Raw genomic sequence first — 19,389 nt, 5'->3', positions numbered from 1 at the left:
AGTCCGATCCCAACTCCACTGATCCTTCAGCATGCAATCTGGACAAGGCACTCAACCTCACTGACCCCCCCCCCCGTTTCATCATCGTAAAGCTAGCGTAATTTCAGGTGACCCGTAAACCGTTAGCTCGTGTCTTATCAGGGTTCTAAGCTTTCTCCCGATGTGAGGCGCTCAGGGTCTTGAACAGTGCTGGGCTTTCCGAGAAGCTTTGGTGACCTGACTGGATTCAGAGGTGCAGGGCAGGAAAACCTGGTTCCTGGGGACAAAGCCAGGCTGAGGCCACGAGCCACACCGAGGACAACGATGTCAGGTCTGCTAGGGAAGGGCACAGATGGGGCCTCTGGTTCAGCCTTTCTGGAGCGTCTATTCCCAAGCACAAAGCCTCCTTGCCAGTAAGTCTGGGACATTCATTTACTTACTTGCCTGAGCCTCAGTTTCCTCAACTGTAGGGTCCAGAGCGTCACCCTCTTGGCTCACTTCCCAGCCACCCCCACCAGCTCCTGGCCGTGCTTTTCCTCTCTCTGGGGCCCAGTTTACTCGTCTAGGACTTGGTCCCCAGGCCTACAGTTTCCTGAGGGCAGGCCAAAATGCATCCACTTTTCAGCCTACCGCACAGTGTGGGCCACAGGCCCCACCACCCGTTACAAACACAGACTATTCACTGTGTGTCCAAAGGGACAGTAGTGGTCACCTCACCTGCTCCGTCTGTCACATGTCCTTTTCTCACACAGGTCAGATGTTCATGCTGTCATTGCAGCCCCATCCCGGAGAGGCTGGTTGCGTCTTCTAGGTCACATAGCAAGAAATGGGTCAAGAGGTGTCTCAACCCCAGGCTTCTGTCTCCCTAAGGCTGTTTTCTTTTCTGTTTTACTCCACTGGGTGGCATTTGGCTTCACAGTGTCCTACTTATTTACATATTAGGGGACAGGGGGTTGAAGATGTTTCAGGACATCAAAGTCGACTGAGCCTCCTGCGCCCTTAGTGGGAGGTCTGAAGGAGCCTGCCCCGTCAGCATGTCAGCAAAGCCAAGGCCCCTCCAGAGGGGCAGGGATGTGCGGGCGGTGGGGGTGGGGGTGGGGGTGGGCTGGGATCAAGTTGCCCTGAATGGAAACAAACTCCAACCCCAAACCAAACCCAAACAGAGATTCCAGGAGGAACTGGGTGTCCCAAGCCGCCCCAGGCTACAGGGACAGAGAGGGGTCAAAGGAGGAAATTAGGGCTCCCCAAGGGGCGTGCGGTTCCCAGGCCTGGGCCGAGCGGCCCTCCCTCAGAGACCCAGGCAGATGGAATTTCCATCCCCTGAGCCTGCAGCCAGTGCGGGAGAGCTGCTCCAGGCCTGTGTTTACATCAACCAGACAAACATCCACAGAGGGCTTGCTGTCTCCCAGCGGCCACCAGAGAATGCAGCGGGGGGAGAGATCCGGCCAGAAGCAAGGCTTCCAGATTAGCAACATGAATGCTGGGGCTCATGACACCGGCATACTAGGCTGGACTTTTTGGGGCCCTTAGCACTTCCGAGGGCGCTGGTTTAGGCACAAGCAGGGGCTCGGTCAGGGGCTCTTGGCCAACAGTCTGCACTCACTCCTGTGCTTCTCTGGCTTCGAGGGAAGTAGCAGCGGAGGGTAAACCAGGCCCCGAGACTCAGAAGGGGAGGTAAGAGCTGACCTTCACCGAGCGGGCAGGTCTTCTACTTCAAGTCTATAGGACTCTGGGTTAGGAGGAAAGAACTGGAGAGAACTGGCAAATGCCATGTGCTTATTGTTTGTCGGGTCCTGGGCCAGCCTCTTTTTTTTTTTTTTTTATTATTATTTTAAAAAAATGTTTATTTATTATTGAGAGACAGAGCATGAGCAGGGGAGGGGCAGAGAGAGAAGAAGACACAGTATCCCAAGCAAGCTCCAGGCTCAGCCAGCGCAGGGCTTGAACTCACAAACCTAGAGATCGCCACCTGAGCCGAAGTCAGACGCTCAACCAGCTGAGCCACAGGACCAGCCTCTTATTAAGGTGAATCCTCTCAGGGCGCCTGGGTGGCTCAGTTGGTTGAGCACCCAGCTCGTGGTTCTGGCCTCGCGTCGGGCTCTGTGCTGAGTGTGGAGATGCTCTCTCTCTGCCCCTCCCCCACTCACACACTCTCTTCCTAAAATTAAAAACGAAAAAAATGCATTCTCTCATTGAGTCTTGACTACTGCCCTGACAGGCGGATTAGCACCCCCATTTGGTAGATGGCCAGGGGGCACAGTGGTGAGTGGGGTGGCCTAATCACATGCTCTGACTGAATTCGGGGGGGTTGGGGTTCATAGCCCCGGTTCTCAGTCCACCAGTGAGGCTGATATTGTGGGACAGGTGAAGGGAAGGCTGAGGGACATCTGTCCTCCCCCATGAGTCCAGGAAGCCAGCTGCAGAGAGAGGCAGCAATAAGAAAGAAGCACCCTGGCCTCACCTTCTCAGGTCTGGACTGTTTTTCCAACCCTCACCCTTGCCAGGGGTTCCATGGAACACCATGCCCTTAAGGTGAATAACCATTTTGGCCTAAGCCTGCCTGAGAGTCTTTTAAAAAAATTTTTTTTTAACGTTTATGTATTATTGAGAGACAGAAAGACACAGAGCATGAGCAGGGGAGGGGTAGAGAGAGGGGGAGACACAGAATCCAAAGCAGGCTCCAGGCTCCAAGCTGTCAGCACAGAACCCGACACAGGGCTCGAACTCACAAACTGCGAGATCATGACCTGAGCCGAAGTCGGACGCTCAATGAGCTGAGCCACCCAGGTGCCCCTGCCTGAGAGTCTTAACAACTAATTTTCTGCCATTTAAAACTGGGAAAACCAATTAATCCCACAGGATCTTGTCTCTGAGTTCACTGAAGCAGTACCCACCCTCAGCTTTGTCCACAGTTCCAGAGACTTCCCCACGAATAAAACCCTCCTTCTCTTAGTGCCCTCTGCCTTCAGGGCCATGTCCTCTAAATGCACACACACACACACACACACACACACTGCCCACTGCCCTAAGCCCTTCACCCAGACATACCCTCTTCTACCCCCACCCTTCTAGAGGGCTCCAGACTCCAATATCCCCTCCCACTGCCGTGCCCATTTCCAATCACCCTTGAAATTCTTGGTTTTATAGGATCCATGCCCTGCCCAGGGTTGAAAGAGTAGACCTTCTTTTTGATTCCATAGGCGTTTTTATGTCTCATCTCTAGCAACCAGGTCCCCACCCGAGGCAGTCTTCCCTTCCTTCCTTCCTTCCCACGGATGTCACCACTTTCCTATCCCATGTCCCAGATCGGGCATCCTTAGAGAACACCGTGGCCAGCGAAAGGAGCACCTAAGCAGCTGGGACAGTAGAAGACCTGTGGGTTGGGAAGAAGGAGGCATGGGGTCCGGTCCCCTGTCGGCTGTGGGCCCCTGTGCGACCTTGGGAGATGTCTCTGTCCTCTCTGGGCCTCTACTCTGGCACAGATAGAAGTCAAGTCCAGATGACTCTGCCTTTAAGGCTGCATTGCAGATACTGAGAGCCTTCCAAAGAGGTCTCTCCAATCCTGCACCCCTTGGACAGCTAGGATGATTGGTTGGAGCTTCCCAGAGGGACCCAGTGACTGTCCTAGCCCCTAGCAGCCCATGGCTGGCCTGCCCTCCTTTGGCTTGCCCTCACTCACTTGGCTTCTACTTCCTGCCTAAGCTCTCCCTGCAGCCAAGCTGCACTCACAGTCCGGCTTTGCTACACCCAGAAGGACCGGCTATAAGGTCGTCCCTCTCCAAGAGCTTCAAAGCCACCCGTCCTCCCCATCCTGCCCCAGCTCAGACCTCTCATCCCCACCGTGAGCTGTGGCAGCTGCAGAACCTCTCCTCATGTGCTGGTCAGAGCTGCTTACCCTCCTCTGATTCCCCTGGGGCTTGCTGAGTCTCCCAAGTTCTGTGATTGTCCACAACACTTCCAACCAAACAGAGAATGTTCCTCACGGAATGGGTCCTGGGATCCAAAGCCCCTGGGCTTCTCGATGACTGAAGGACTGAGGACAGAGAGGGTATGGTGGGGGGGGGGGGACTATTGTCAGTGGAATTCTGCCCCCCCCCCATAAGCTGAAGTCCTAACCTCAAGTGCCCATGGATGTGACCATATTGAAAAGTAGGGTTTTTGCAGGGAGCGCCAAGGATTGCTGGCCGACCAGAAGCTAGGAAGAGGAAAGGAAAGCTTCTTCTCTAGAACTTTCAGAGAGAGTAGGGCCCTGTTAACCCCTTGATTTTGGACTTCTAATCTGCAGAACTACAAAGGAATAAACTGCTGTTGGTCTAAGCCACCCAACTGTGACCGCCTTAGTGAGCACCTACCGGGCCTTTCGAATTGGCGGGCTTGACCTGGTTTTCCTCCCAGCCCTGCGCTCTTTCCGAAGGGGGAATAGGATCGTGTCCCTCCCCAGCTCACAAGTTTCCTATGGCTCCGTGTTGTCCTGGCATCCAGGACCCCTCCTAACCGGCCCCAGCATCCTGTCCCACGGCTCCCGCCTCCTTTTCTGTGTTGGCTGCACCAAATGATGTCCCAGTTCTCCCCTCCATGTCTTTGCTCATGCTATGCCAGAAAACTCACCACTTTTCCTGGTTCACGTCTACTCATTCTTTGCAACCTCTCTTGGACAATCGTCTCTTCCAGGAATAAGAGCAAACATTTACTGAGCCTTACTGTGGGCCAGGCACTATGCTGTGTGCTTTCTGTGAATTACTTCATTCAGTCCTCACGGCAGCTCTGGGAGTCCGGTATGCTCATCCCCATCGTACAGAAGGGGAAACCAAGGCCCAGCTAGGGCTCCATGAGCTCCCACCGTCGTGAAGGGCATTGGTGGGGTCAGGGCCAGGCCTGTGTGGCAGAAGCAGTGCTCTGCTGGGCCCCGTGGCACCCCCACCCCTGCCTGGGGAGCCCGCGCCTCCCCAGGAACATCTGCTCCTCCAGGCCTCCAGCTGCTGCACATTTCAGGATAACAAATGATACTGTAACAAGAGGTGAAATCAAATGCAGGCCGAATAGTTTTCCACGGCCATTTCATGCAAAATAACTCCAAGGCATCTGTCTTCCTCACCACGTGGGGCTGGAGCACATGGTGCCGAGAAGGACGGAGGAGCCAGACCCCAACCTGGCTCTCACAGATAAATAAACAAGGCACCGGCAACAGCGTGGCCGGTAGGCGGCTGCGGCGTAAATCAGGGCTTTTATGGGGCAAGAGGCCTGTCAGGGCTTAGACCCCTTGACCGGCCTCTGAAAGAGAACACCAGTGGACACCCTTGCAGTAAAGCAGAGACCGCTCACCGATACGCCCACCCAGGGTCCCCTGGCAGGCCCTGGGCCCCACCTGGCAAGCCCCTGAGGCTCACCAAAGGCCAGGTCTCAGGATACACCCCACCCACTGGTTTTCCCATTCATTCATTCATTCATTTCCCGCTCATTCATTCATTCACTCTATACTTGGTGTAGAGTAGGCGCTCAGTCAAAATTTCTCAAATGAAGAAATGTGCTCATTTCTTTCCTCTTTCCACCCCCCGCTCCCCTTCTCTTTGCAGCACTGAGGTCACCTCAAGATGCACAACCTAGGCAGGGTCCCTAATTTGGCTGAGCCTGGATCCCAAGCCACCCCCCTTGAGATCAGGAAGGGAGAGGTTGAGGGGAGAAGGACCAGCCTGAGACCCGGAGCACTGCCTCCTACCAAGGCTTCTTCAGGGGAGGGTCTTTGCTGCTTGCAGGTGGGCAGCCAACCAGCCTAGGCTCCCTATGTCCCCCTGAAATGCGACGCTGCCTGCCCCTCTGAGCAGGATCCCTCCTATTTGTGCCTCACTGTCCTTCCAGGGTTCCAGGAGCTCCCCCTTCTCTGAAGGGCTCGAGGTTTGCGGACTGGCCCAGGCCCACCGCCGTCTCACTGTGCGGACCCCGGCGGTGGCAGTCAGCAGGGGCAGTCGTTACTGCCCGTATCTCCTACCACAGTAGTCCTGACACCCTTTGATTTCCACCATTCACTTAAAATCCGTCTCCAATACACAAAACGGTGCCATCAGGGACATTCGGTGCATTCGCCGTGTTGTACAATCATCACTGCTCTCTAGTTCCAGAACATTTTCATCACCCTGAAGGGAAGCCCTGAACCCAGGGAGCAGGTGCTCGCCCTTTCTCCCCTCCGCCGGCCCCTGGCAACCGCGAGTCTCCTCATAGCGGTTTAAAGATGATTCTAACGCAGGCAAAGTAGAAGGCAAGATCCCCAATTCACGGATGAGGAAACTGAGGATGGCGTGTGTGCGCAGCCGGTACAGCTGGGCCCCCCCTCCCCCTGTGCCTCGGGGCCCCCACTCTCCACAGAGCAGCACTTCAGAGCAGCGTGTCCCGCGTGTCCTTGGAGGCTGTCCAATAGATGCCCCCTTGGTGGACTCTGGGCTTCTTTCTCCGGTAGGTGAGAGGCGCGCGCGAGAAATTTACCAGGTGGTCACGACGGAGTTCGGAGCTCCGTCTTGGCCACCCGGTAAGCTTAGGCTATCGATTGATGGGCTGAGAAGGCCTCAGGTGACGGTGGCAGTTAGGGCGGGGAAGGTGACAGGGAGGGCGTCTGCGGCGCCCCTATTGGTTTTGACTCCAGATTATACACGCCACACCCAAGTCCTCACGCTCACCCCTCTAGGCCTTTGCGTTCAGTTTCCTCTCTCTGGACCTCCTCTTCTCCCTCAAACCTCCCCAGACCGCAGCTCCTACTCATCCTTCAAAACCCACTCGGTGCCACCTCTGCCTTGAGTTAGGGCAGCGGTCTCGGTGTGGTGAAATCAGCAGCGTGTCCAGGGAGTGACCCTGGGCATTTGTGCTGCTACAAAGCTCCGCAGATGAATCTGCCTTGCAGCCAGGGCTGAGCGCCTGGTACAGGGGATGCTTCTCCATGCTTCCAGCAGAGCTCCTTCCTCCTCATTTGGAGAATGTCTGTTCCGGGGTCTGTTACCCTCACTGTCCTGAGAGCCATTTGAGACAACCGCCTGCAGAGGGACCTGGTTAGGAGCCCAAGGCTTTTTTTATTAACAGCTTTATGTTTGAGATAGCAAACAGTTCGCCCATTTAAAGCATACAATGAGGGACACCTGGGTGGCTCAGTCGGGTAAACGTCCAACTTGGGCTCAGGTCATGATCTCGTGGTCCGTGAGTTCGAGCCTCGCATTGGGCTCTGTGCTCACAGCTCAGAGCCTGGAGCCTGCTTTGGGTTCTGTGTCTGCGCCTCTGTCTGCCCTTCCCCTGCACTCTCTCACTCTCTTTCTCTCTCAAAAATAAATAAACATTTAAAAAATAAATAAATAAAATAAATAAATAAATAAACATTTAAAAAAAAAGGTACACAATGATTTTTGGTATATTACATTATTAGTCGTAAAAATTAATTAGTAAAATGGATATAACAACAAATTTGCTATTTCAATCATAGCCGAATGTACGTTACAGTGACATTAATTATATCCACAGTGTTTGCAACCATAGGAGCCCAAGACTTTGGCTTCAGATAGACCTGGTTTCTATCCTGGTTCTTCTACTCCATAGTTATGTGGCTTCCTCTGTGAGGTCCTACTTACCCATCTGGAAATCGGGAATAGCAGGGGCCACCTCAAAAGTCATCGTGAAGATTGAATGAGGCAATGGGGTAAAATGCCTTGTAGATTGTGAAACTCCCTGTGTATATATGCCCCTGCTGTGTGACTCATGACACATGTACTCTGTGGCCTCAGGCAAGTCCCTGGCCCTCTCTGGACCCAACTCCTGACTTTAACAAGGCAGAGTTGGGATTAGGTGAGCCCCAGGGCCTGTGAGCTCTGACACCCAGTGCTTAATGGTCTGCTCCATCAGAAGTCCTGTCTTCACTGTGATGGTAGCCCTAGGGCTTACGTCCCCTCCTCTGAGAACTTCCCCATATCCCAGAGGCCCTAGCAACCACGGTAGACCACGTGACATGGCCATAGGTGATTGGACCTGGGAAGACATGTGCCTCAAGAGAATTGGGACCTGGGTGCGCATGCTACTGTCTGTGGTCGCTGTGTAAGCCTGGCTGGAAGGGTGGTGGTTAGGGGAGACCTGGCTGGAACCGGCGACAGACCAGATCCTGACATGCCAGGACTTTATCCCAGGAGAAGTGGGAGCCCCATCGTGGAGCCCCAGAGGGCTGAGCTAGGGCAGGAGGGCTTGGGAGAAGAGGGGAGGAAATTGAACAGGGTCCTCAGGCCATGAGGCTTTGGGCCAGTGCAGACCGCCCCCCACCCCCAGAACTTCAGTTTCCCCTTCCGGCAATGGGGCTGTACTCAGGGGTGCTGGGGGTCCTTCCAGCACTGGTTTACTCTGACGTGGGGTGTGAGACTGAAGCAGGAGGACTGGGGGAGGCCAAACCAGAGACATTCCCTCATTGGAGCTGTTCTTGTCCACGCATGCAAAGCTGGTTCCCAGAACCAGAGGGATAGGGCTCCAGGTGTGCAAATGGAGTCCCCTGGGACAGGACGGGGGGGTTGGAATCCTCAGGGTCGCCAAGGGCAGCTCGTGGGCTGCAACCTCTCCAAGCTGAGGCTTTGTGCCTCAGGTCCAACAGGGACTTCAATTTCTGTCTTTAAAGCTGCAGAAGAAACCCACCCCACTGCCCACCTTCTCCACACCCTGGATTCTGGGGGCCCAGTCTGGGTGCTGGAGTGATGACTGACATTTTGAGAGATGGAGGGATGTCCTGGAGGGGGCAGGGCCCCCCAGAAGTCATGAGAGAAAATGTCCACATCTTCACAGAGGGATTTCTTGTGTCCGGAACCCCTTCCTTTTCCAGGTCTAGGCCACATCCAGGCACCAAGGAGCAGGGAGAAAACCGCAGGCTCCAGAAGCAGATTCCAGCTTCGCTGCCTGCCCACTGTGTGGTCTTAGGGCTCAGTTTTAGAGCCTCAGCTGCTCCCCCTGTCAAATAGCGCTAATGCCATCTGCCTGCTTCAGATGGGGATGAAATCAGGTGAGGTGATGGGGGTGAGGGATAAAGTACTGGGGTCCGAGAGAAGACCTGGGCCAGGCCTCAGATACCATCTCTGTTTGGACGAGGACGCTGAGCTGCAGAGGGGGACAGTGATGTGCCACCGCCACAAAGTGACGCACGAGGCCCAGGCCAGAGGCTGAGTTCCGCACCCCCTCAGGCCTTCCTCACCCGGCACTGCCTCGAGGAGGCAAAAGCATAAATGTGGCCACCGCTGCGTTTGATGCCTCACCTTTCGAATGGGTCGCCTGGGAACAGTCTCACAGAGCCCAGCACGGCAGAAAAGAATTCAAAGCCAGTGCTGCCAGAACGTCCCTCTCCTGGCCAAGCCACGCAGCTCTGTCATGGGGCCACCAGGGTCCGTGTCAGCGTGGGACTCCAGAATGAGCCAGGCGTTCTGTTGCTCAAGCTGGAGCCTCAGCAAATGTTCATCTCCCCTCCTTGCCCAGTGGGAAATCAGGCTGTGTTTTGAGAGAGAGAGAAATACTGATGGACCCAACTAGGCTCTAAGCTCTTGCCTTCTCAGGTCCTGAATTTGTTTCAGGGTCCCTTTAGCTCTCCTCTGGCCCCAAGTCCCCGCCAAGACTCTATGGTGCTTTTGTAAAAGTTAGAAAAAGGCACCCCATTTGGGCAGATGCAGCCCCACGTCAGGATTTCACCTTCCACTCACCACCTCAGCCAGATGACCTTGCACAGTGAACACCCTGCACAACTGGGCCCTTCTCAGCCCCCTCTGTACTCCCCTCCCAGCTGAGTCCCATTCTACCCTTGGGGCTCCCCCAGAGTGGCTGACAGGGGCACCCTCTCCCCAGGGTCCTTTTTCCTCTCCAGGACCAACCCAGAATCTCTTCCTGTGTTAGGATGCTCTGTGGGACTCGGGCAGGGGGAAGGACCATGCTCAAGTTTATGGATCTTCTAGAATTCTCCAGCTTAACTCCTGGCTTATGGCTTCAGATCCCAACTCTGAAGGGCCACCTGAGTTCCCTCCCCACCTCCTGATGGGACCCAGTCCCCACCTCCAACAGCATCTTCTTCTTTGAAGGCCTCTATATTCCTGAAGGAGTCAGCACGAGCTGTCCCCAGCAGCTGCCATGCAGATCTGGTCCTGTAAGTCCCAACTGGAAACCCTTCCTCTGCTCCCCAACACACATAGAACAAAGGCAAATCTCGCTCATCCATCCCCCAAGACCCATCTGGCCCAGCACTGTCTTCACCTCCAGCCTCACTGCAAGGCCCTCCCCTCCTCCCCTTGCAGTCTCCCAACAAGGGAACAGAGGGACCTCCCCTCTGGTCTCCCAACAGAATGAATCCTTCAACTCCCAGAAGGCACCAGGTGGTTTCAAGCCTTCACTGGCCTCACAGTGCTCCCCCCCCCTCGAAATGAGTGAGAAGCCTACCCCAAAGAATAGACGGGCCCATTCTGTGTTAATGGCTATTTACACAGAACACTCACAACTGTTAATTTGCTTGAACTTCCCCTCAGCCTAGTGAGGGGGACAGGGCAGAGTTCTTGTGTCTATGCACTTACTTTTGTACCTGGTCTTATAAATGCTGGATGAAGGAAGAATGGGTACAGTGGGTGGATGGGTGAGCAGACGGACGGACGGGCAGATGGATGGATGGATGGATGGATGGGGAACAACTGGATCTAGACACAAGGCAGGAATAACTTGAAATGTGATAGAATCTGCAGCCCAGGGTGGCGGTTCCTGAAAAGAGTTCTAGTCTGTGATTGGGTGGGCGGGGGGTGGGCGAGGGGACAGCCAGTGATTTCTGGGGTCCAAGAAGGGAAGAAAGGGCCTCCCTGAGGGGGCAGGGTGTGACGGGGGTCAGGCAGCAGCAGCAGAGGTCCCCTTCTCCTTCTGGCTAGCCGGGCGGTGCCCAGGGACGATGAACTTGGCGTCTACAGAACTCTTCAAGCCACTCCAGTCAAATGCTGGAGGGGCCTTGCTCTGCTCCAGCTGCCTACACCCAACTCTGGGGGCCTTTCCCAGAAGTGCTTGGGCTGCAGGTGAGGTATGGGGGAGCGGGGGAGCCCCCGACAAGAGGCAGCCTACCCGGGACGTGAGGGTCTGGAATCCTCCACCACATGCGCCTGGGACTTAGATCTCTCAGTCCTCCCAACTCCCACAGCAGGATGAGTCAGGGCTTTGGGGGGCAAGGGAGGATAGTCTGAAAACCATTACCAAAGGATCTTCAGTCCAAGGGAGACACAGACCAGAGGGGTGTGGTGCCTGCTGGAGAATGAGGGTGGGGAGGTAAAGAAGTGATGGGGAACCAGAGGGCAGGAGGGGCTTCCCAATCCCACCGCTCCCTGCCCCCACCCACCCCTCCCATGCTCCTTCCCAGGTTAGGTGTGAACCAGAGCATGTCTGTATGTCCACGTGGATCTGGATGTCCTCATGTGTCCGTGTGTGTCTGCGTGCGTCCGTGTGTGTGATCAATCGTTTCCGCCTCCAGGGGCTGTTAAGAGGTTTTAACAAGTTAACGCTTGTAAAAGGCTTGGTGCTGTGCCCTGCCCTTCCTAAGTTCTCTAAGCATCACTAGCTGTTACTAAAGGGAGAATGTAACCGCTGAGAGTCAACTCTGGAGTCAGGCTGCCCGGGTCACTATCTCGGCGACAGTAACGATCAGGCTCATGGGGGGGCTTGGTCCTTGGTGGCGACGGCAGTTTTGTGTGCTCTGTTCAGCTCCCTGTGCATTCCAGTCAATCCCCCAAGGCACTCCGCTTTCATCCGACGGGGAAGGTGCCCCAACTTCCTGTCCCCCGGTTTCCTGTTCTCACTCCCATGTTCCTCCTGGCCTGCCCCATGGAAGAGACTTCCTGTGTCCCATCCCTGGGCTCCCATTCTTCCTTCCTGCAGGCCCCTGGTCCACTCCGCACCCTTCCACTTGGTCCTCACCTGCTTCTATCCCCAGGGGACACATTCCATTCACACTGCTCTCCCCACCCTCCCCCACCTACTCCAGCCCCTTCCTCTCAGCAGGCCCCCTGCCTCACTCAGGCCTAGCTCACCATCCCCCTTCTGCCTCGTGGACCCTGATGACCTGATGAGCATGGCCACTCCTCTCCAGATACTCCTTCCCCTGCCCAACCCCCCCCCCCCCCCACCTCTTGGGCCACAGGAGCCACCTCTTCTGCCCAAACTGTAAGTGTCCTCCCACTAGCCTACTCTCCCTCTTAATCCACACATGGCTGTCTGCGGCCAGGCCCGCCCCCACCCCTGGTCTCCATCATCCGCATCTGGGCAAAACTGTGAACCAAGGATGTGAAGCCTGGGGCAGGATTCACGTGGAAGTCTCCAGAAGCCTTCAGGGAGTGTGCCATCCTCCCTGCTGTATCTCCTCCACGTGTCCATCTTGCCCATCTTGCATCCCTCAGGGGACAGGGGCTCACTTCCTCATGCCAAGAGAATCCCCACCTCTGTGTAGAAGAAGGTCCTCCACTGAGGCTGCGCCCTGGCCCACCAGAGGCCTAGACGGAGGCAGAGAGCCGTGCTGGGATGAGATGGGTGGGAGGCACTGCTTTGCCTCTTCCGAGCTGAGTGGCCTCGGGCAAGTTCCTTCCACTCTCTGAACTCAGTTTCCTGACCCGTCCAACAGGGGCACATCACTTACTTCACCGTGGGGACAGTTGTTCGGCCAGGAGCCTGGATCAGAGGAGGCACGATTGGGCAGGTGGCAGGATCTAAAAGCAGCTGACCGGGGGGTGCCTGGGTGGCTCAGTCGGTTGGGCGACCGACTTCGGCTCAGGTCATGATCTCATGGGCTCAGGTCATGATCTCACGGTCCGTGAGTTCGAGCCCCGCATCGGGCTCTGTGCTGACAGCTCAGAGCCTGGTGCCTATTTCAGATTCTGTGTCTCCCTCTCTCTCTGACCCTCCCCCGTTCATGCTCTGTCCCTCTCTGTCTCAAAAATAAATAAATGTTAAAAAAAAAATAAAAAATAAATAAATAAAAGCAGCTGACCAGAAGGCAGTTGTAGCTGGAGCCAGGGCCATGAGCTGTCCCCTGCCACGTGTCCGTTCCAGAGCTGCTACCCTGGTTTGGAAGGTCAAAGGCTACCCTACTGTAAAATCTTAGTCTCGTGTCCCGCCTTTAAAGTCCTTTTCATACCGATGGCAGAGAGAAGGTAAAAGATAAAATCAAGGCATCACGTTTATTGGTTCAACAAACTTGCCCGTGAAATACCATGTGCTGGGCGCCGTGCTGGGTGCTGTGGACGCAGAGATCCGTCAGACCCACCGTCCCTGAGCGAAGCTTGTGGCTAGGTGTGGAGAAGCACATGTAAACAGAAACGAAGCCTTCAGCGTGGTCATAGCTGAGACAGGAAGAGCGGGGGTGTGGGAGCCCAGTCTAAGAGGTTCCAGAGAAGCCAGAGCAGATTCTAAGACATAGGGAACTTGTGAACCCAGATCCAAAACATATGAAGCTTTCTGGGCACTAGGAAGGGACAACGGGGTGCTCCCTTTAACAGGCATCTGCTGCAGGGCGCAGGGGGACATGTGGATGACGCCACGAAACCCATCTATCCTGCCACAGTCACAGCTTATCACTCTTACTCAGCAAGCAGGAGAAGGGACGTGGGATTGACAGAGAGAAACAGAGGAAAGAGCAGTTGTTGTGGCCAGGCCGGGCATCACTTAATGGACCAGAGAGGAGGGTCAGGGAGCTGGATCAGACCCAGCTTAATATTTTCATGAACATGAGGTTGATCTTCTAAAGGTAAGGTGTGGAATGGGCAGAGGGGGGCGGTGCAAGGCACCAGGCTTTGCCCTAACTCTACCATGTCCTAGCTGTGTGACCTTGGGGAAGTCACCCTCCCTCTCTGGACCACAGGTTTTTCATCTGTAAAATAGGAGTATTAAATCCCACCTCTAGGGCTGTGCTAAGGATTAACAGAGACATGCATAGGGACACCCTGGCACAGGGCTATGCACGGTGTGGGATTCAGCAAATGTTATTTTTCTTTCTTTGCTCTTAGGGAGCTGAGCCACGCCCAGGGCATGGAGCCCTGGGGAACAGTGGCAACCTGAGTGGCCGGCTGGGGAGACACTGATGTGTTTTAGGGACCCCAGGACTGAGCCAAGCTGCTCCTAGGACACAACCACCTGCTTCCTCCTCCTCATGCTGACATGTTTCCCTTCTGGAAGGACCTTTGGAAGGGAGCAGGAGCCATGGGTGGTGGAGAAGGCGGTGCTGTGGTGTGGGCTGGCCTGAGCAGAGGTCTCCCGATGGTGTGGGAAGGGCTCCCGCCAATATGTTTTGGTGATTATTCTTCCCCGTTTTGTCCTCTAAGACACTGTTCCCTCGCTGCAAGCTAGGGTAACACACAGGGGCAGGGGTGAGGGAGATAGGAAGGGCTCCCCCAACCTTGAGGGGCCATTGGAGCACCTGGACCACATGGGGTACTGGAGTTGAGAGGTCAGTGTTCCAGACTGCTCTTGGGATGATCTGGGCTGGGCTTTCCCGCTTTCTAGTTTCCCACTCTGAGCAATGAGAGAATTTGGACAGGCCCTTCCAGCCCTAACATTCCAGAGCCTGGGGGTGTGTGAGACGCAGATCTGCGTTCCAGACTTTTGTCTGCCCCCTACTGCCTCTGTGGCTTTGGGAGACTCTCAGCTTCTGTTTCCTCAGTTTCCCCAGCTGCACAATGAGTAGGCTGGCCTTGGTGATCTAAGGCCTCCATGGGTCCTGTCCATTGGTTTGAACATCTCCTGCACTGGGAATCTTGACCTCTTTCCCTGAAGGTGGCCCTCCAAGAGCTGGAAGCAAGAGGGAGAGGTGGAAAATGGGGAGGAGGAGGGACAGAGAAGGCTGGACCTCAGGCTAGAGATTGGGTCCTGGATGTGGATTCCCAAGCCCAGGCCACTTTAGAGACGGCCACCCCTCCCTGTGTCGCACACAGGATCCCATTTATACCCATTGTCCCGGAACTCCTGCCAGCTAGCTGACCAGGGGGCCCCATTTTTTGGACGGGAAGACCAAGGCCCCAAGGCAAGAAGGGATCTGCACAGATTCACACACAGCTGGTCAGTGGCTAAGGTTGAACTGGGGGAGGGAGGAGACCTATGGCAACTCCATGGCTTCCTATCCTTTGTCACCGACCGCAGCAGCCCATCCTCCACGGGGCAGTCATCGAGTCCCACCCTTCATGGCGTAGAAGGGGAAACTGAGGCCCGGGACAGTATGTGTTCTCTGGGTTAACCATGTATTCTCCCTCCTGACTTTAGTTGCAGTGGCTGGGACAGTCCACATAGGCCAAACATCTCCACTAGCAGCCTTGCTTGCTGCCTAAAATCCCACATCAGAGCCCCCATATTTGGATAAAGCAATGTGTCCTGTGGCCCATGTGCTGAGGGGGACAGAAAGACAAGAATTACAGGCATCTGGTACCTTCAGCCTCCTAGAAGAGCCAAGAAGGAAGGAGCCTGGGGGGATCAGTGAGGGTCAGGGGGTCCAGAAGAGGTGAAGCACTTGCCTGGGTCCCACAGAGTACTGGGCTCAGGCAGGCAGCCAACCCAGGCCCTGCTTCCACAGCCTGAGGGGCCCCTCCTTCTGCCCCTTCCCCAGCCCCCTTCTCACATGCATGGGCCTGGAAGGAGATGGGCCTGGAGTAGTAGACGCAGTCCCTCTGGCTGGGACAGCGGGTGGGGGCTGGGGAACATCTCCCCCGCAATCCCGGTCACCCTTCGAGAGGGTGCTGTGGGCCGCAGCGGATTAATGATGCGAAGGCCATTCATTTCCTCTAGCCGGGAGACAGGCTGCACCACACAGCCCCCCATTGTTGGCCGCCCTTATCTCGGGAAGTTCCGCCGACCCCATCCGGAGAAGGCAGCCGGCCCCCACCCCCCGACGCTTCCAGCCCCACCTTTTTGCCCCTCGGAGGCTGGAGAGCTTGGCAGGGCTGGGATCATGCAGGTCTTGATCTGTCTGCCCCTGCCCCGCCCCCTCACCCCAAACCAGGAGAAGTCTGGACTTTGCCTGAAGGCCGGATGGCACCGCGGAGAACAGCGTGGCAGGGCCTAGGTCTCAACGGGGTTTCAAACAGGGGTCCTGGAGGGGTTAAGGATGAACTGGAATGGGTGAGGCTTGAGGCAGGGAGGGTGGGAGGCAGTGGAGGGAGGGAGCCTGGGCACACTCAGGGACCCCATTAGGCTAGGACAGGGCAGGGTAGGGCACCATATTCTTTGGTTTCAAAACCCAAAGGAGGGTTTTGAGGAGGTTTTGAGGAGGTTTTGAGGAGGTTTTGAGGAAGGCACACAGTCTCTGCCCATGCTAGGCCCATGCTAGCTGACCGGCCTCCTCAAGGTGCTGACTCCTACTTTAGGGGGCAGCACAGGCATTACATAAGTCCTCCAGGAAGCCTTCCCTGATTCCCCCGCTAGTTGGGGTCCCCCCACCAGGCTCAGTGCCCTCCAGCCCTTGTGTTTCATCCTGCACCCCCTCAGAGCCCTGAGCACCCTGTGTGGATACAGATCTGTCCCCCACCTAGACTGGACATGCTTTGATGGTGGAGCCTCCCGTCTCTAGGACTTGCCCCAAGCCCTGCTCTCACCAGCCTGGTGAGAAGTTGGAGCCACCAAGTCTTGCTCTAGACCAGCCCCTCCCCAGCCACGGCCTCCTCCTCACGGGCACTGTAGGTCCCCTCCCCTGACCTGCCTCCCCATCAGCCCACCTACCCTCCCACCACCATGCTTTTGGCCAAGTATGTCCCTCCACCTGGAGCGCCCTTTCCCTGCCTCCTCCTGGCAAAATCTCAGCCACTCATTATAGACTGTTCAGTGCCAGCCCTCCTCGGAGCCCCTCGAAGGCCACCACTTATGCTGGGGACTTCAGCAAATGCCTCGCTCCCTATTTGACCAGAGCTGCTCCGTTCAATAAATTGTCTGATACGAAGTGTCCACAGCTAAAAAAGGGCTCAGAACAAGTAGATTTGTCCACCCTAACCCTTAACGGATGGAGACATCACTCACCTGATATTTCTTGAGAAGTCTAGAAAACAGCGGATTTTCATTTTAACAGAAGCCTTCAATACCTTCAGCCCAGGAAGTGACTTCATGGGGGTAACAAAGGCAGTGTGAGAGCGAGAACAGTGATATTTTGGGACAAAGGAGTCTACCCAGGACTCTTTGTATCCTACCCTGAAGGCAGCTTTACTAAAGGGCCGGCTTTCCAAAAGCCCACACTCTTGTCACATAATCCACCAACTCCTGGAACTGGATACTTGGAATTGTGGAAACCTTAGGAGGAATCAGGGAGTCCTCGCATGGGTACCTCAGCGCCTCTGGGAGATGCCGCATCTAAGAGCCCAAGGACTTCACCAAGCTCCCCGGGAGCAAGAGGACCTGCAGGCAGAGGGGACCCTGAGGGACGGTCCTGTGGCCTTGAGCAAGTCTCTCTTTTCCCTCCCCTCCTCCCCCCCCCCCCCCCCCCCCCCCCCGCCCCCCCCCCCCCCCCCCCCCCCCCCCCCCCCCCCCCCCCTTTCTTTGGGTCCTCTGCTCTTCTGCACCTGCTTTTCAGGCCACTCAGTCTCAGTGGAACTTTCCAGAATGCTGCAGGGACCACACCCCTCCCAATTTGAAAGCTCACACCCATCCCCATCTTCCCTGCCCTCAGCTCCACCTCTTCAGACAGCCATCTCCACGGGGGCCTGCAAGGTGGATGGAAGAGAGAAGGGGAGACCCCACCCACAACGAGGCTCAGACAATCTGGCTGGATGGGTGCTGGCACCCGGCAGGTGCTCAGTAAATGCCTTCCCCTGCCCCTGCTACTGTCACTATAGCATGGGGTGATGGAGCACACAGTGGACTCTTACCACAGCCTTGCTTCTTGAGCCTCTGTTTCCTTATCTGCAGACTGGGGATGATGAGAATCCTAACCTACCAGGCCACTGGGAAAGCCGACTGAGATAATGTGTGCGAAATGGCCTCCTAGCCCCCTGGGAGTTAGAGGAAAATTCATTAACATAATAAAAAGCATTAATAATAAGTTGTGGGAGGAAAGGCTCATCGGGTGGCTACTAAGCTATTAAAAAGTGGGCCGGGTGTCAGGAGGGTGGAGGAGAGAGGAAAGGCCAGTTCACTGAGAGCAAGCCTGTGCCCCGACTGCCTGGAGAAGATGGTCAGGGATTACTGGGCGCCTCGAAAACACTTTCAACTTTGTTCAACTTTGTTTCCTCCCTGTGGGACAGCTACTTTTAGGTGCCTCTTACGGATGAGGGAAGTGTGGCTCTGAGAGCTTGGGAGCCTTCTCAAGGTCATCCAGCTGATGACAGAGGGTTGGGAAGTCATCCATGCCCAGCCTGAGAACCCAGCTCAAAGTCAACCGGTGTCCGGGTCCCACGTGAGGTCACCCCAAACACAGCCGCGTGTGTTCATGGCGGGGGAAGGCAAGGTTGGGGGCGAGCCCTATTGCTCTGGGCAAGACGCGGGGCAGAAGAACCCGCCACTGGGAATGGACTTGGAGTGGCTTTTTACTTCCCTGCCTGCGTCTTGAAGTGAATGACAGATTTACCCAGACTGGGTCTCTTCATCCCTGAGCCCCTGCTAAGGAGACACTTAGAGTGGGGGACTGGGGGAGGGGGCCGGGGTGGTGGCTCCATATGGGCCACGGGGAGGTGACCTCAGCCACTGGAGCGGCAGTGCTTCCCTCCTTTACCCCTTCTCCTTCCTCTCTTCCTCTAAGCAGGCGGGGCAGGGAGGCAGGGGGCAGGGAGGGGTGGCTGGAGGCACCATGACCCTCTGGTGCCCAGGCCTTGAGCACAGCTATCTGGAGCTGATTTGATAGCAACAGTGGCATCGCAGCCTGCTCCCGGCTCCGGCAGCCCGAAGGTCAGGCCGTGTCTTCATCTTAGGTAAAGGGCCGTGGTGCCTACTGAGCCACAAGCACCCAAAGGCATTATCTGAAAGCCAAGACGCCAGTGAGGAGGCCGTTGGCATAAGTCTGGGGAGAGATGGCGTGGCCTGAGCTGGGCCGCAGTCAGGGGAGTGACATTTGTCATGATCTCCCATTGGCACCTGTCCTACAGAGGAGGAAACCTGTGGTCACCTAGCAGCAAATCAGAGGTTTAGCAGGGTCCTGGGGCAAGTCCGAGCTCTGTCCTCAGCCGCCCCCGCCCCCCTCTGCCGGCTGGGGCCTGTGTGTCTGAGACCTCCTGTCTGGGTTTGCCCTACTTCGTGGGACGCCCTTGTGACCTGCCCCCTCCCGTGTGGGCTGGTAGGACAGTAGCAGCCTCTGTGGGGCTCCAGGCCTGACCCGTCCCCAGCCTCTCCCCTCCTGGCTCCAGGATGTCTGGAGCCCTGCAGACTCCCAGGAATGTCCCTGGCTTGGGCTGGCCAGCTGGAGAGGCACTGGGAAGATGAAGGTCCTCGACACCATGTGCA

General features: G+C 56.0%; 1 protein-coding gene across 1 annotated transcript in view; it reads right to left on the bottom strand.

The window, feature by feature from the left end:
• Nucleotides 1-3,380: 3,380 nt before the first annotated feature.
• The window catches only part of RPS3 (ribosomal protein S3), a 780,806-nt gene continuing 764,797 nt past the window's right edge, over nucleotides 3,381-19,389 (bottom strand). The window contains exon 7 of the mRNA XM_049619664.1: nucleotides 3,381-3,390. The gene's annotated coding sequence lies outside the window, so the exon portion shown is untranslated. The remainder of the gene's footprint in view (nucleotides 3,391-19,389) is intronic.

The sequence above is a fragment of the Panthera uncia genome, chromosome D1 (genome assembly GCF_023721935.1).
Source record: "Panthera uncia isolate 11264 chromosome D1, Puncia_PCG_1.0, whole genome shotgun sequence".
NCBI lineage: Eukaryota > Metazoa > Chordata > Mammalia > Carnivora > Felidae > Panthera > Panthera uncia.
The sequence above is the reverse complement of the archived record's forward strand: the minus strand, read 5'-3'. Positions and strand labels throughout refer to the sequence as shown.